At 32.6% G+C, this 18,772-nt stretch overlaps 1 long non-coding RNA gene and 1 pseudogene across 1 annotated transcript; one reads left to right on the top strand and one right to left on the bottom strand.

The window, feature by feature from the left end:
* Window positions 1-1,676: 1,676 nt before the first annotated feature.
* LOC147294109 (uncharacterized) lies at window positions 1,677-3,972 on the top strand. Its single transcript, XR_015120570.1, has 3 exons — window positions 1,677-2,078; window positions 2,296-2,418; window positions 3,589-3,972. It is a non-coding gene; the product is annotated as an uncharacterized LOC147294109 (long non-coding RNA).
* Window positions 3,973-11,491: 7,519 nt separating this feature from the next.
* Window positions 11,492-17,637, bottom strand: LOC147294108 (sugar transport protein 13-like; annotated as a pseudogene).
* Between the last annotated feature and the right edge of the window lie 1,135 nt (window positions 17,638-18,772).

Below are 18,772 nucleotides of genomic sequence, written 5' to 3'. Positions count from 1 at the left end.
TTAGAACAATGAGAAGTGTAGACAGCACAGATGGTTGATAAATCATGTTTCCATACCAACTAGCTGTTAGTTTGGTTGTATTTCTCTACTCAATGTTGGGACAAGTTTCAAGTTTCCTCTTCTTTTACTCTTATTTTCTCAAATTGTCAAATATCATTCAAGCTCCTTCAAAAACATAATTCAAATGAATATGGAAAAAAAACAAACAGCTTCTTCAAGTCAACATTAATGTGATTTAGACTAGGCTTTAATCAAAGGGCTGTGCTAAGGTGCCCTAATCATGTCCTAATGACATGAAATTTTCATATCAATTAGAATATTTAATATAGGTAAATACATCTCATAATTCATTTGACACATAAGCTTTTAAAAAAACTTATTTAACCTTTTTTAATTAAACTCTTACAAAACTAAGTGTTAAAAAAATTAATTAAATTGTATATATATACTAAACGGTGAGAAGAGGTCTACTGTTCATAGACTGTTCACTGAAAATTCCATTTTGCCCCTCTATTTTTTTATTTCAGTTGTTTTCCATTGTAATTTGTGGAATAATGGCCCTGTTTTAGTCATTTCGCTCTCTCTTTCATTTTTACCCCTGCCCTTTTGATTTTTTTACGCCCCTTGCCATCGTCGTGCTCCTCTTCTGTTTCCCCTCACATCTATTTTATTTTTTGGGTAAATTATAATTTAATACTTTAACTTTACTTCAGATTTCAAGTTAATATCTCAAGTTCAAAAAGTTGCAATTTCATACCTCAACTTTCATTTTGTTTCAAGTTAATACCTCCGTTAGTCTTGCCGTCAAAAATGTCGTTATCTGATGACGTGGCACACCGCTAAAGGCTTCATTTCAATTTAGTACCTCAACTTTACCATGTTTTTCAAGTTCATACTTCAAGTTAAAAAACTTGCAAATAAATAAATGTTTTCCAGTTTTTATCTCAACTTCACCCCAACTTTTGACCCATCGAATCTTCACCAAAATCAATAATTTTATACTCATTTTGAAGCTATGAATTTTCTCTTTATAACCATATAGAAATAATTCAAAAAGAAACTATGAAACGCGAAAGAAGTAGTCACAAATTAGGGCTACCCGAAATTGTCAATTTGTTTCGAAAATTTGGCACTTTCGGATAGCCTACTTTGTGATCAATTATCTTGGGTTTCATAACTTTTTTTTGCATGATTTTTATATGGTTGTAAAGAGGAGATTCATAGCTTCAAAATAAGTATAAGATTGATAATTTTGGTTGAGATTTGATGGGTAAAAAACTGGGGTGATGTTGAGATAAAAACTGGAAAATATTTATTTATTTGCAAGTTTTTAAACTTGAGGTATGAATTTGAAAAATATGATAAAATTGAGGTACTAAATTGAAATAAAGCCTTTTAGTGATGTGCCACATCATCAGATAACGGTATTTTTGACGGCAAGACTAACGGATGTATTAATTTGAAACAAAATGAAAGTCGAGGCATGAAATTACAACTTTTTGAACTTGAAATACTAACTTAAAATTTGAGATAAAGTTGAGGTATCAAATTGTAATTTACCCTTATTTTTTTGATCTGCTAGCTATTGTAGAATAGTGGGGTTAGATTTGCCCTTTTTGGTCATTCACCTGGGATAAGGGTTGGTCGGTTTTGGTTTACATTACAGATAGAGAGAAAGAGACAGAGAGAGGAGAGATAGGGCTGTGCGATCTCTCTCTCACTCCGACACTCCCTCATCTCATCTCCGACTCACTCGATCTCTCATCTCTCTGCCGTACTCAATCTCCACACTCTCCAGATTCACTCGATCTCCAGTCTCCGCCGGGTCTCTCCACCTCCAGACACCACCGCACTTCATCAGAGAGTCTAACTACACCACACCAGTACTCAAAGCCCATTTTGGTCATTTACTTTTTCCATTCTCTCTCTTTCCGGTCGCATCCCAGGCACATCGATCTGGTCTGCCTCTCTCTATCTGTTCTCATTCTTTTTTAACCCGACACATCAATCTGGTCTTCTTCTGATTACATCTTGGGTTGTTGAGGAACTCAATCGGATCGACTGTTTGCGCAGAGAAGGTGAGCCACAGATTTTTATTTGATTTTTTTTTCGTTTATCTTTTTTTCTCGGTTCTGACTGAGTGAGGGACGTTGTTGTGATCAAGTTTCTTTTTTTCCAAGTCTGGAAATGATTATTGTGAAGGAATAACAGTCTATGATGGTGATAAGCCTTTCCTCTTTTATGAGATTTGATGCACAGGATTTTCAGTTCTAATTTGCATCTACCATTTTGCAGACTATTCTTAACAGATATAACAGCTATACTAGAGTTCATTATAAAGATGACCCAACACCCGTGGCCTGGGAGCTTATTAACGAGCCTAGATGCCAATCAGATCCTTCTGGAAGGACTATTCAGGTCAAAAAACAAGCTCTTTATCTAATTTCATCTTTCTTATCATTAACACGACATTATTTTATAATCTTCAATTTGCTTTCTTTTTTAGTTGAATCTATATATTCTTAAACCAAGTTTCTACAAACAAGGAAAAATGCAAGATATTAATCTGCTTTAACCAATAATCAGTACTTGCTTGGATGGCATTGTATTTATGTAGATATTTCTCTACAATGACATCATAGAACTTATTTTGGCAACGACTTCTATGTTACATATTCTGATAGGTTTAGGTTCTATATCTCATTTTAAAGTTTTTTATGTTTTAATTTTTTCTTTTAAGGAAATCTGTATTGATTTTGATAAAACCATGCTTTGCAACCACACTCTTTATCTTTCTCTCTTAAACATGCTTTGCAACACAATGCTCAAATTTGAGGGGCAAAAAAAAAAAAAAAGAACAACAAGAAAATGCTATATTTTTACTATTGTGAACAAAACTTATATAAGAGTGCCACTTTAAACCTTATTCTCATTCATTAATGAAGGAAGACAATGCAACACTATATAGAGAGAAGAAAGAAGAAATCCTAAACTGACTTACATAGGAACACCTATTAAAAACCAAAACTGGTAAGGACAGTCAATATAAATCCTAAACACATATGGACTCTCAAACCAACACATACAGCTCTCATAACTACTATGAACCTAGGTCTCCAAGGAAGAGTATACAACAGTTTAAGAGTTGCATACATATTGTAAAACCATAGTAAGCTGAAAAAGTTATAAAACTGTTTTCCTGATTAGTAAAAATGTTACAATATTCATGCACACTAGCGCACAAAAACACATGCACAGACACAGTGACAAAAACTTTATCTCTACCATATGAACCACATGAAATGACAAAAACTTTCCAAAAAGCACATCAGAAAAACTAAATAAAAAACCATGACATTGCTATTCCTTTTTTGCATTCCAATGATGTCTCCTTTCTAACTGATTAGTAATGTGGCAGTGGCTTTCTTCTTTAAATCAGACTCAAATGTAATCCCAATGAAGTTCATATGAAAAACTCCATTTTTCTAAAGTAGATTTATTGCAGTTGCTCATACCCTCTTTTTAATAATTTATTTATTGCATGCCTCATGTTTTCCATCTTCTAACAGATAGCTTCGTGTTGTGTAGGGACATTGTGATCCAAAGATCATGAAGACATTACAAGAACAGCCAGAAAGGCTCACCCTTAGTTCTCGAGCCTTCTATAATGATAGATTTCCAGTATTTGCTGACTATCTAACAAGCATGTTTGGCTATGACATGGTGCTGCCTATGAACACTGGTGCTGAAGCTGTGGAACAAAGTTGTCAAGAAAATGGGGTTATGAGAAGAAAAAAATTCCAAAAAATGAGGTAGAATTCGAGGAGACATTGATGGGGTCATGAATCCACATTTTGTAACTCAAGCTTAGTTAAGAAACATTGATGTCAGTGTTTACAGACATATTTAGATTTTCATATATATGTAAATATTCTTATATTTCAGTTTTATAGATATATGCACATTTTACAAGCTTTCCACACCCGCCCGGGTACAATTACTAGTTCTGACTAAAGTGAAAAATAAAACAAATCCAAATATGAGAAAGATATATAGTTTCTGAAAAAGTATTCAGCCACTGTGACGTATATATATTTCCAGAAAAAAAAAATTGAGAAAGATAAAAAGTTTGAATAAATGGTAATTGCCATTGTATGTTTCCATTGATAAATTTTTAATAATCCCAAACCTATTCACCATCCAATAACATATTTAAAATACATAATCGTCTTGTCCTATGAATCAGGGAGGCTTCCTAAGCCTAATGGCAGCAAGTTTGTTAACAAGAGCCAACAGTAATATGGTGATATAAGTCGCTTTCAAACCCCGATTAATTTCTCAATTGTTTTTTTTAATTATTATTATTGGTGTTGGATGTTGTTGGGCTGCCTAGCTAGTTCGGTAGTTCCTTAATTTGTTGGTAGGAGGAAACCAGTTATATATAGGTGGCGAAGAGCAGCCCATGATGTTTCATTTAAACCCAATTTAGATGATAATTTTGTTTAGAATGGGCTAAAATCAAGACCTAAGAAAACAATTAATCATCAAGATCAAAGGACCAAAATGGAAATTTCCAACAAGGTATAACCCCTTTCACGATTCACCTAGAGAGCAGTTTTGCTCACCTCCTTTAACTCAGGTATATGCTCACTTTCCATCTAAAATGTTGTCATGTGTTTAAAAAACTAAGGTCCATTGATTTTAACTACTGAATTTCAATAACTTTTTAATTTAGGTACCAAAATTAAATAGCATCTTAAATTAGATATTAGTTGAAAAGTCAAACAAAATAATAAAGTAAAATGTATTAGAATTTACAAATATTACATCACATGCCACTACAATAAAAAAATAATAATATTACATCACAAATATTACATTAATTTATACTATATTATATTTTAAAAAAAAAAAATCAATCCAGTCACAACTTAACTGTGACTGTCTTGGTAAATTAAAAGAGACAACTCACACCACTATACTACATATTATTTTGAGTAAAAGTATTGTTTTGACCTCTATTTATACTATATTGTAGTATAATTTCTCTAAAAAAATTTCAATTAAGTCATAACTTAACTGTGATTGTTTCGCAACTTAGATGTGACTGTCGTTCAGTCACAACTAAATTTGAAGTTGTGAGTGTCGTACAGTCACAACTAAATGTGAAGTTGAGACTATATTAACAAATTTTCAAGATAATATAAAAGTCTCAAGGACAATTTTGTCAAAACATTATAAATTTTAACTAACACCCATCATATGTGGGCCAAAGGACAAAAATATCAAATAGAAAAGGTTCAAATCAAAGAAGTCAACATATTTGTGACCTAATCTAAAAAATTACATTTAAATTTGGTAGTTTAATTGAAATAATATATAGTTTTCATGCTATACCAAAAAATTATTGAAATTTGGTATTTAATCCTAATTTTCTAAAAAAACTAAGGTCCATTGATTTTAACTACTAAATTTTAATAATTTTTTAGTTTAAGTACCAAAATTAAATAGCATTTTATATTAGGTACTAGTTGAAAAGTCAAACAAATTAATAAAGTAAAAAGTATTAGAATTTACAAATATTACATCACATGCCACTACGTACAATAAAAAAATAAAAAAAAATATTACATTAATTTATACTATATTGTATTATAAAAAATAAAAATAAATCAATCCAGTCACAACTTAATTGTGACTATCTTGGTAAATTGAAAGAGACAACTCGCACCACTATATTATATATTATTTTGAGTAAAAGTATTGTTTTGACCTCTATTAATTTATACTATATTGTAATATAATTTCTCTAAAAAAAATTCAATTAAGTCACAACTTAGATATGATTGTCATTTAGTCACAACTAAATTTAAAGTTGTAAGTGTCGTACAGTCACAACTAAATGTGAAGTTGAGATTACATTAGCAAATTTTCAATATAATATAAAAACCTCAAGGGCAATTTTGTCAAAACCTTATAAATTTTAACTAACACTCATCATATGTGGGTCAAAGGATAAAAATGTCAAATAAAAAAAGATCAAATCAAAGGGGCCAACATATTTGTGACCTAATCTAAAAACTACATTTAAATTTGGTAATTCAATTGAAATATTATATGGTGTTTATGCTATACCAAAAAATTAAGGTTCATTGATTTTAACTACCAAACTTTAATACCTTTTTGGTTTAGGTACTAAAATTAAATACCATTTTAGATTAAATACTAGTTGAATAGTCAAACCTTATTGAAATTAAAAAGCCTTCAACAGTTCTATATTTACTTGCTATGCCATTGTGAAAAGTACAAATCTACCCTTCCCTCATCAACAACATGAATGACCTCCGGCCACCATCCTCTGGCATACCTCCGGCCATCGTCTTCCGGCCGACCATCGGCCACCGTCCTTTGGCATACCTCCGGCCACTGTCTTCCGGCCGACCACCGGCCACCATCTTCCGGTCGACCTCCGGCCAAGCTCTACTCATTACACAAAAAATTAAATTAACATTTAACATGGAGGGGATTCGAACCCCTCTCATTCAAGAGGAATAAAATATCTCCCACCATTACAGTAAGTTAACTACTATGCAAAAATATTGCTTTAACCTAATTTATACTATACTATTGTATATTTTAAAAAAAAAATAATTAATCCAATTAGTCACAACTAATTTAAAGTTGTGACTATCACAATTAAGTTGTGATTGTCTTTAGATTTAATTGTGACTGATTTAAGATGTGACTATCTAACAACTAAATCTAAAGTATGACTGATTTAGTTGTGATCAAATGATATTCATAACTAAAAAATCTCTAAACTCTAACATGAAAACTAAAGACAATGCACCTAAAGCACCCCCAAAATTCATATAACAACCAATTAACAAAATTTGAAGTTGTGAATGATATTCATAAAAAAATAAGTTTAACATAAAACACCTATGTACATGTTTAATTAACATAAAAGCTAACATAAAAAGGAAATTTGCATTAAACATATACCCTCTTAAGGAGGAAATTAAACATGTGACTGTTAAACAGAAATAATTTGAAATTCATATCTATCTTTGCTTCTATTTAGAAGATATCATCTTAAATCTAAGTTGTGACTGTTTCATCACAACTTTAGATTTAGTTGTGACTGACTTTAAGGTAGAAAGGCAGCCTATTCTTAAAGACAACTTCAACCTAATTTTTTTTTTATGTACCCTTCAAATAGACGGAGGAACTAGAGCCGAGTGCTGGAAGAAGTGCTCAGTTGTTATAAAAAAAAGTCACTGCCGAGTGCTTGGTACCATTAACCAACATCATAACCCAACCTTATATCCCTAAATTAAACAAAAACAAAATCATTAGAAGGATTACTATAATAAGAGAGAAAGTTTTTTTAAGAAATCTGCAATTACATATGCATAAAGAGTCATGCATTTGGCTTCCAATTCACACACAAAGGATTCAAATAGAAAAAATAAAAAATCCAACGGATTAATACAAAACACCTAAAAATAATAAAAAATTAATTGTGACTGTCACAATTTAGTTGTGACTGTTTAGTAGTCACAACTGCATCTGAAATTGTGACTGTCCTACAGTCATAACTAAATCTAAAGTATGACTGATATTGAAAGAGATAAGTTCAGGTTCTCAAAAGATAGACCCTAATGTCCTAAACTCCAACATGAAAACTATAGAAAGTGCACATAAACCACCCCCAAAACTCGTATAACAACCAATTAACAAAATTTGAAGTTGTGACTGAGATTCAGAAAAATAAATTTAACATAAAACACCTTGATGTTTAGCATGAAAACTAACATAAACAGGGGATTTGCATTAACAAATACATTAAATATATACACTTTAAGAAGGAAATTTAACCTGTGACTATCAAACAGAAACAACTTGAAATTCATCTTATAAGCTATATCCCAAACTAAGAGTTGTGTGGTTAATTCCATTTGTGTAGTTACTTACAAATAAAAACCAATTCCTAATTCACAAGCTTACAAACATCTCTGCAATATGTACAATTGTATAGGATCATACAAATTTCCTAAAAATTGTATCAAGGGAAACAAAATCATAACCAAAATTATACCAATTAAAGAAATTCAGCCATAATCACCTTTAGGCCCTTTGAATAATGATCATCACCAAACATTAACATTAGGTAATTAAGTAGTTGCTAAAATCACACTTCTAGTAATGCCTAAAATCATGAATAGAAGCTGTGACTGAGCTCCACAAAAAATTTAAAACTCTAATGCATAAACCACAACAATGGAATAGTCACAAACATAAAAAGAAATAAAAATCAAATCAAATACAAAACAAGAATTAAAAAGCAAAAACATAGCCAAGTCTAAACTCCAAAATTAAACAATATACAAAACTTGAAACAGAAACACACAAATTACTCAAAGAAAACAAAATCCAAAGATCAAACCCTAAGAAAATTAATAAAAGAAATTCATAAGCAATATAAATCAAAATAAATTCAAATCGCAGTATATGAACAAAACATTTAGATCAAACTCAAGATCAAGATTACCAAACCAACACCAATTCCCCAATCTGACGATCTCCTCCACACCAGCACCAAAACCTTGGAGTGAGAGAGAGAGAGAGAGAGAGAGGATTAATACAGATTTGTCTTGGAGTGTTGTTTGGATAACAAGAAAATTTGCAGGAATTGGAAAAATAACTATAATTGGCTAAGAAATTCAAAGAAACATAAGCATATTACCAGAAATTGAAAGAATTGTTGAGAAACTAGACGAAATTGATGCATATTGCCAAGAAATTGAAGCAAATCGTCAAGAGGATTGTTTGTTTGCATCATTTGGGTTTAGGGATTCGTTTGTTAATTTCCACGCTCATATATGATTAGTAGCTGAAATGAAGCCATATATGGGCCAAGGACAAAAAAGGAAAATAAAAGAAGCCCAAAAGAAATATGTCATGCTGAAAAGTAGTTTTGGTACCTAATCTAAAAGGTTTTATGAAAGTTAGTAGCTCATCTAAAAAACTATTGGGTCTTACTGCTTTTCTAAAAGATTATTAGAATTAGGTATTTAATCCTAATTTTCTTAAAAAATTATTAGGATTTGGTATTTAATTCTAATTTTCTAAAAAAACTAACCATGAGTTAATCTATTGTATTTTAATTATTTCTGATGTTATAATGATGAGAGAGAAAAATGATTTGACAACTTTTTTCAACTTTTACTCTTATCTTTTATAAAAAATTAGGATTAAATACCAAATCATAATAATTGTTTGGTATAGCATGAAGACCATATAATATTTCAATTAAACTGCCAAATTTAAATGTAGTTTTTAGATTAGGTCACAAACATGTTGACCCATTTGATTTGAGCCTTTTCCATTTGACATTTTTGTCTTTTAACCCACATATGATGGATGTTAGTTAAAATTTATAAAGTTTTGACAAAATTGCTCTTGAGGCTTTTATATTATCTTGAAAATTTTCTAATGTAGACTCAACTTCATATTTAGTTGTGACTGTACAACACTCACAATTTCAAATTGAGTTGTGACTGAACGACAATCACATCTAAGTTGTGAGACAGTCACAGTTAAGTTATGACTTAATTGAATTTTTTTGTAAGAAAAATTATACTACAATATTGAATAAATAGAGGTAAAAACAATATTTTTTCTTAAAATAATACATAGTATAGTGGTTGAAGTTGTCTCTTTCAATTTACCAAGAAATCACAGTTAAATTGTGACTGGATTAATATTATTTTATTTTAATACAATATAGTATAAATTAATGTAATATTATTTTTATTTTTTTATTATAGTGGCAAGTGATGTAATATTTTTAAATTCTAATATCTTTTACTTTATTATTTTGTTTGACTTTTCAATTAGTACCTAATCTAAAATACTATTAATTTAATTTTGGTACCTAAATTAAAAAGTTATTGAAATTTAGTAGTTAAAATCAATGGACCTTATCTTTTTTTACTCAACTTTTTTTATCACCAGTTAATTTCTCTTTTCTCTTTAATTTAATTATTTCTAATAATTTTTGCTTCTTTTGTTTTTTTGCTCTTCTCTCGTACTCCAAAAAGCACATTCATTTTTTTGGGTCTTCTCCTGTGTACACCTTTATCTATTTTTTTAATTAATTAAAAAATAAAATATTCCAACAACACATTTGCAATTCTAACAAAAAACTCATTTGCAAAGTTTAATCTAAAATGTTGGCCAAACAAAAATCTAAAACAACTCATTTGCATACATTGAAAATCCAATACAAAAGTTACATGAGTTCAAAAAAAAAAATTATGTTGTTACAACTATTCTTCTCTCTTCAAATGTTGCAACGCCTTGGATTGACCTAAGAATTTATTTCATCTGAAAATGTCATGTATGAGACAAGAGAGAAGAATTCTTAGACCCAAAAAAAAGTGTTGTTGGAATATTTTTTTAAGTAATTAAAAAAGTAGATAAAAGATGTATACAGGATAAAACCCCAAAAAAAAAAAATGGATGTGGTTTTTTGGGTACTGGAGGCATACTGGAGAAAAGCAAAAAAAAAAAAAAAGAAGTAAAAATTATTAAATGGATATGGTTTTTTGGATACTAGAGGCGTACGGGAGAAGAGCAAAAACACAAAAGAAGTAAAAATTATTAGAAATAAATAAATAAAAGAGAAAAGAGAAATTAATAGGTAATAAAAAAGTTGAGTAATAAAATATAAGGATAAAAGTAGAAAAGAGTTGTCAAATTATTTTTCTCTCATCATTATAACATTAGAAATAATTAAATACAACAGATTAACTCATGGTTAATTTTTTAAACACATGACAGCATTTTAGATTAGAAGTGAGCATACACCTGAGTTAAAGGAGGTGGACAAAACTACTCTCATTCACCTAATACCTAAGAAATCAAAGAAGGAAAAAAAGAGATTGAGAGAAGAAGCATGTATTGGAGTCTTTGATTAGAGAAGATTAATTCAATGTTGGAGATATGGAGTCGGAGAACATTCAACGTTGTAGTTGGAGAATAATATATATTCAATGATGTAGATTTTTTTTTTTTTTAAGAGGTATATAACGATGGAGATTGTGGATATATAGTTAGAAAAGATAACAAATTACATTCATTGGATTTGAGTTGGGTAAGATTGTCTTTCGCAAATGAAGATATTAATCTCATGTAGAAAATAAATAATGATGTGTACTATTTAATTTTGCCACATAAGATTATGGCACATAGATAATGTGCCAGGGCACCAAATCTTTTCCGTTAATCAAATGGCTGCCACCACAACTGAAATATGCATTGATTAATTCTGGATTGGACCAATAACCAAATTTGAGCCAATGAGAGAATTCTCCATCACTGTTTGGTGATGATCATTTATATATAGGATTAACTCAGAGAAAAATTATCTGAGGATGTTGATCATTGTTTGGCTAAAAAAAATTTATCAAAGGCTTAAATAAATTCAAGAATGCCCATTGGGTTTATCTAGCTTGGTCATGGTCATCCATAAATCTCTTCCAGAACCAATGTCGCTTCCACACCATATCTGTCATCCCTTCAATGGGGACACCCTTGGTCTCAGGAATTAGGAAAAGCACAAAGACAGTCATGACAAACAGCCAAGCTGTGAAGAACAAGAATATGCCAAACTTGAAGTGGCAAAGCATTGAGAGGAAGGCCTGCGCTATGATGAATGTGAAGAGCATGTTGATACACACTGTCACACTCTGCCCGGCCGAGCGGGTCTCCAGTGGGAATGTCTCACTAGGGATCAACCACCCGAGAGGCCCCCAAGACCACGCGAAGCCCGCCACGAAGGTGCACACCATGATCACCACCAGAACTGCAAGGCCTTGTGTGAGGTTGTCAGAGTGGTCCTTCACTTTGAGTCCCAAAACTATTGCGACCACCAATTGAGAAAGGAACATTTGTACGCCAGCTTCTAGAAGAAGCACACGACGCCCCAGTTTGTCCACAAAGTAGATTGATACAAGAGTTGAAAGGACATTGACGGCTCCTGTTATAACAGCTGAGTAAAGAGAAGCATCGTTCTTGAATCCCAAGGTTTGGAACAAAACTGGAGCGTAGAACATGACTGCATTAATGCCAGTGAATTGCTGGAAGACCTGCATACAAACTGCAATGACAAGTTGAGGCCTGTTCCTACGCTTAAGGAGATTTCGGAAGGGATGCTTGACTTCTTTAGCCATCTGGCTTGCCTCAACGATTTCTACGAATTCTGGTTCGACATTGTCAACACCCCGAATCCTTTTAAGAACTGCTTTGCCTTGCTCTAACTTTCCGCGTGAGATCAAACTGTTGGGCGTGTCTACCACAATCAGAGACCCCAAAGTTAGCAAACATGCTGGAATGCCAGCCAAACCCAGTGATAGCCTCCATCCCCATCCCGCTGCAATTCTGTAGTGTCACAATTAAAGCCTTAATTATATAATTACTGATACTGGTCGACCAAGCAAAGAAAACACTCTTGCTATTAATTAAGCTACTATATTATATAATAAAGTTGCTATTTTTTATGCCTTGGTATTCTTTTTCAGTTTGGGAGAATTGCGCTTACTTATCACTGCCATAATTGACAAGGTTTGCAAAGAGAATGCCAATGGTGACATTGAGCTGGAAGAGTATGTTCATTGCTCCACGAATTCTTGTGGGTGCAATCTCAGAAAGGAACAGTGGCACAGCCTGATGAACACACACAAATGCAAACAAATATTAGCCTGCAGATAGTTATGACCAAAAGACCATGAATAGCACTAGAAAAGTTACCTGGTTAGCAAAACCAACGCCACAACCGAGTAAGAGCCTCCCAATAATAAGCATGAGAAGGTTATGAGCCGCAGCATTAAAAACTGTTCCGATTATAAAGAAAATCCCAGCAACCAGCATGGTTAGCTTTCGGCCCAGCGATCGGGTTGTGTACGATGCAATGAAGGTTGATGTCAAAGCAGCAAGGTACAGTGAAGATGTGAACAATTGTAGGCCTTGGTTATCATATTTGCAGTAATTGCTGTCAAGTCCTGCCTCATGAGTCTTCTTGTAGACAACTGGAAAAAATTTCTTCTGGAAGTCGGGCATGGATGTAACACCCCCTGCATCAAATTAACAGCATTATACCAATGATTATTTTTTCTAAAAGAAGTATATATTTTCAGTAAATAAAGTTACAACACAGGTGAGGAAAAACATAATTATTTTAAGCTATGAAACAAAATTAACGTGATTGCAAAACTAATTGCACTGTATCATAAGAAGTGCAGCCAGAATTGTGAGTTGGGACTTGGGATGGGCTAATGGGCTCGACTGGAGGGATGGATAGTGAGCTGGAGGTTTGCAAGTGAATGGTTTTTTGGTGAGCTCAACTGGGTAGCCCAACCAAGCCCAGCTCCTACCGCACAGAAAAATAAATTCCTAGTTATTTTATGATTGCATAAGATCCTTAGTTACAGCCTTTGACTGGCGGTATTAACAAAAGTAGTTTACTAGTTTACTTCATGGAAGAAAAGGACCAAAAAAAAGGAGCTTAATTAGTCAAACATCGTAGGGATTGAAAGAGCTTAGAAAAGAAATTACCATATTTTAGGTCATAATTATCATTCACAATCAAGGAGTAAAATTTTCGATAGAAATTTCGACGCAAATTTTTTATGAAAATTTCGATTTCAATAAAATTAGACAAAAATGACAGAAATTGCTATCAAAATACGAAAAATTTTGAATGAAACTTAACTATATGCTTATTTAACATATTATCTACTACATTGATAAAAAAAAAATTGATAAAACCAAGTTATATAATAAGTTTCATTTGATATAAGATAAATATAATATTTGCTGAAGATAAATACTGTTAAAAAAATGAGTCACTAATTAATAAGTAAATAGCACCTCAAATTTATTTATATTACAAATATTAAATTATGAACTAAATAAATACTCAATACCATATTTCAGAACTGAACTCAACACTAGTAGGAGATCATATGAAGATACCTACATGGTGTGTGTTTGTATTTTTATATATATGAAATTACAATAGGTAGATATTGATGACCCGAGGTTTCATTTTAGATTTCATTAGAGTCTGGATTACGAACCAAATGATGGGCCTCATGGCACTAGATTGAGAATTAGAATTGGTATGCCGTATGCAATGAATATTGCACATCAAAGTTCTGCAGTATTACCTTTTTGAGCCATTTCTACCAAGTATTATGAAGCATATATATATATATATATATATGATTAAACCTTCCTCATATATAAACAAATACACCATCACAAATTTTACCCCATGGGCCTTGTCCTCATTATAAATTTATAATATAATATAAAAAAAAACATAAAATTCAATTAAAAATAAAAACAATATATATAGGCTAAAAGCCTAAAAGCCTAAAAGTCTAAAACTATGTGAAAATATATTACAATCCAGAAGAAAAAAAATCCCACAAACACATAAATAATAGAGAGCAGTTTTGCTCACCCTCTTTAACTAAGATGTATGCTCACCTCCCATCTAATATACTGTCATATGTTTAAAATACTAACCATGAGTTAATCCATAAATATTTTATTCTTTTTTTTCTTTTTTTTCTCCAAAACCCGGTTCCACTCTTTTTTTTTTTTTTTCTTCTCCTTTCTCTCCATCCCCCGTGCTTCTCTCTCTCTCTGCACCTCCATCCCCAGCCCAGCTCGCCGGCGGCTACCACCTGCAACCATTCAACCACCCTCTCCCTCTCCTCTCTCTCTCCCCTGCTTTCTCTCCCTCGCGCGACGGCACACATCCATGCATCTAGAAGCCTATGGCATTTTCTTTTCAACTCATGATGAGAAACACTAGAAGCCCATGGCTATCAATTCTACCCTCACTAAAATTTCTGGTACAGAATCAAAACCAGTAACTAACTTTACCACCAACCAGTGGGGCATCTATTTTCCATTAGTAAACTAAAAACCACTGTACCGTAATGATAGCTGCAAGCCATGATTCAGCTTCAACCAATGACCAACTGCAGGACCCTTTAAGATTTTTAAATGGCCATACAGCAATTACCAACAAAAAATACACAAACTAGTTTAAAGTACAAACACATGGAACACTAGGTTTAGTCTTATATTAAACCATCTTTAGGAAGTTATTAATGATATTGTACGGAAAATTTTAGTTTCCATATACCTTGTAAACCGATTTGGCTCAAAACCAGGAACAGCAGGTGGTCTATATGGATCAAAACGAGCACCTGGAGGAACACCCATGTTCCAAAAATAACAAACAAAATTAGAACAGCAGTACAAAGTAGCCTGGTTGGTGGTAAAGTTAGTTACTGGTTTTGATTCTGTACCAGAAGTTTTAGTGAGGGTAGAATTGATAGCCATGAGCTTCTAGTGTTTCTCATGAGTTGAAAAGAAAATGCCATGGGCTTCTAGATGTCTGGATGTGTGCCGTCGCGCGAGGGAGAGAAAGCAGGGGAGAGAGAGAGGAGAGGGAGAGGGTGGTTGATTGGTTGCAGGTGGTAGCCGCCGGCGAGCTGGGCTGGGGATGGAGGTGCACAGAGAGAGAGAAGCACGAGGGACGGAGAGAAAGGAGGAGAAGAAAAAAAAAAAAAAAAGGTGGAACCGGGATTTTTTGGGGGAAAAAAAGGAAATAAAATAATAAAATATTTATTAGTTAACTCATAGTTAGTGTTTTAAACACATGTCAGTATATTAGATGGGAGGTGAGCATACACCTTAGTTAAAGGGGGTGAGCAAAACTGCTCCCTAAATAATATGGATCCCATTTTCTTTGTTATAGTTTTATTCTAATAGAATGGAAGCATAAAAAATTTCCCAATTATATATATTGCTCTAAATTATTATTATTATAATATTATTAGTGAATGATTTCTAAAATTCTCACCAATTCACCTGGATTGGCTCTCAAAGTCTCAATCTCTAATCATCATCATCAAAATCGTTTTCGATTCTTATTATTATTGACATACTCACATACAAATATATATACTCACATACACAGTAAATCTGTAAATATAGAAATACAAATACTTAGAAATCCAAAGTTCCAAACAACTTGCTGGGTGCGCACAGGGGAGGAGGCAGGGGAAGAGGCTGGGGGTCACGCCGGAGGCAGGCTAGGTGGCCGGTGGCCCCGACCCGAGCTGGGTGCGCGTAGCGGGAGAAGACAAAGAGAAGAGAGAAAGAGAGAGAAGACAGAGAACTATAGAAGAGAGAGAGAATTTGCACACAAGGGAGAAGACAGAGAAGAGAGAGAGGGAGAGATTTGAGTTTGAGATGAAAATGGAAAATAAGGCTGGGAGTGAGGAGTATTGTTAGTCACAGCGAAATTTTACAAAAACACACGTACTCCACAGTCGAAATTTCGTAAAATTATCAAAATTTTTACGAAAAATAAGGGATACGTGATTAAATTTTAAGATTCAAAAAAAAAACGAAAACTTTCGGTAAAACTTTCGAAATTTCATTCCTTGTTCAGAACCAAACAATTTTGAGAATCCTCCATCTAATCGGTTTTGATGTTTTGGATTATAAATGTAATCCAATCCAATCCAATAAAAATATTTTAACAATTAGAACAACTCCTATTTTTTTTTTCTTTTTCATTGAACAATTTATAGGTTTAACATCCATCTATTTTACAAAAAATTCCCATTCCAAAAAGAAGCATAATTATGACATTAGAAAAAAAACACAACAGTCAAAACTCAAACTTACGAACCCCCTAATTGAGTAGAATTAAAAATGGGGCACGTTATACTTTTGAACTTAGCAAATGTAATTGGATCACTCAATCAGTATAACTTTGATTAATTTTTTACCTAAAACTTACAATCCATACAATTAATTAAGCTAATTATAGTTTTTTGAATTTCACATGGTATTATTATCTGTCAATCAAATTTCACATTCATTTAATCAAAAAAAATTAAATTAAATTCATTCCAAACCAAAAGAGCCAAAAGAAAATCGTTTGATTGGATTGAATCGATCAATTTGTAGGTTTGATTTGGACTTTTTACACTCCAAACTAACATAAAAATTGGCACAACCTGCTAAACCATAAACATCATACGTACAGTTTATGTTAGAAATCAAAGATACGAAAAAGCATAATATTCTCTTGAAATTTTCTACATATATACCAAACACTATTACAAACACTTGAGATCCACTATTGAGTGTACAAAGACACCACTTTGGAAATGGGAAAAAAGGGATTCACTTTTAAACCCTCATCAAAGAGTGCCAGGAGCATCACTCCTAAAGTCCTAAGTCCAATTATTAAAAGAAAATTATATACATGCATATAAATCTATCAAACAATAATAAAGAGTGTGGGGATTATTAACTTTAGTTGTTAAAGAGTAATAATCTCTATTCCTTCAATATCATTCGATAAAAAAAATAATTATAAAGAAATAGACAAACACACGTACCCGAAATACCGACGTCATAACCGAACATAAGGCCTCCACTAGCGGCCATTATGCAAGAAATGACCACAAGCGGTGTGATCTTTGCCGCAAAGTCTCCGCCACCAGACGTCGGAGCCCCGAATCCCCCCGCCATGGTTGCTACCTCTTACTCAAACTTAATTAGCTACACCTTCTTAGTATGTATATAGAGGGCAATGAGGATAAAGAGACTATGAAATTAGGCGTGTGCATGAGGGGATTATATATATATATATGTATAAATAGAGAGAGAGAGAGAGAGAGAGAGAGAGAGAGAGAGAGAGAGAGAGAGAGAGAGAGAGAGAGAGAGAGAGAGAGAGAACCTAATTAAGGGTGAGGGACATGGAAAAAGGATGATTTAGTTAGAGTTCATGGCCAGGATCATTCCACCTCGCATAATCTACGGTAATTAGTCTTCGAGATATATGTCTCCAATTAAACAGCTCAAGATTGGATAAATATCCAGACCAATATGAGTTGGGAATGTTTAATTTGGATTAATTGTCCATATACAATGTTTTACGACCCAAAAGAGAATAATAGTACTACTGCATGCACTAAATCGAATCCCACAATTTCAATAGTCACTTTTTAAAAAAAATTTGAGATAGGGAAATTTAAACTTGAAATCTCAATATTGTGGAGAGATATATGACTAGATTACTAATTACTTGGTTCGATAGCCACTTATGTAATGGTATTTCATTTGTTCTTATCTAAATTTTGCCAACTAAAATTTGAATAATCGTTTGGTGTCATATATTATATTATTATTGCTCAAAACAATAATCAATAATGAGGATACTGGACAGTGTACTAAGTTACTTAATAAGGGTATAACATAAATTAGTTTCCTTTTATGTGTACCATTTATCCATATATATAAGGTTTTCTGTTTTTTTTTTTTTTTTGAGAGAAAATTTATCCATGAGGTTGCGTAAATTAAGAACATATATTATTCATTATTCAAATTCATATATATTGAAAAATCAAATACAAAAATTCATATAAATTGGACTAACATTGCATGAATCTAGGGTGGGTATATATAGATGGGTTGGACAGTTAAGGGATTTGCCTGTATTTTTCCCAAGCCACAAATTCAATTTTTTCGAGGAACCCAAGAAATCATAGGAACCATGAAGGGCATGCTCATGTTTATCCAAGTTAGTTCCTTGGGTTCTTTGAATTTCTAAGCCCATGTTGAATGTGTTTGTCTAAGAAACCCAATAACTTGCAAGGGTTTGCCC

This window comes from Dryas octopetala, chromosome 2, assembly GCF_963921425.1.
Source record: "Dryas octopetala chromosome 2, drDryOcto1.1, whole genome shotgun sequence".
NCBI classification, from domain to species: domain Eukaryota; kingdom Viridiplantae; phylum Streptophyta; class Magnoliopsida; order Rosales; family Rosaceae; genus Dryas; species Dryas octopetala.
Note: the sequence above shows the minus strand (reverse complement) of the source record. Positions and strands in the feature narration are given on the sequence as shown.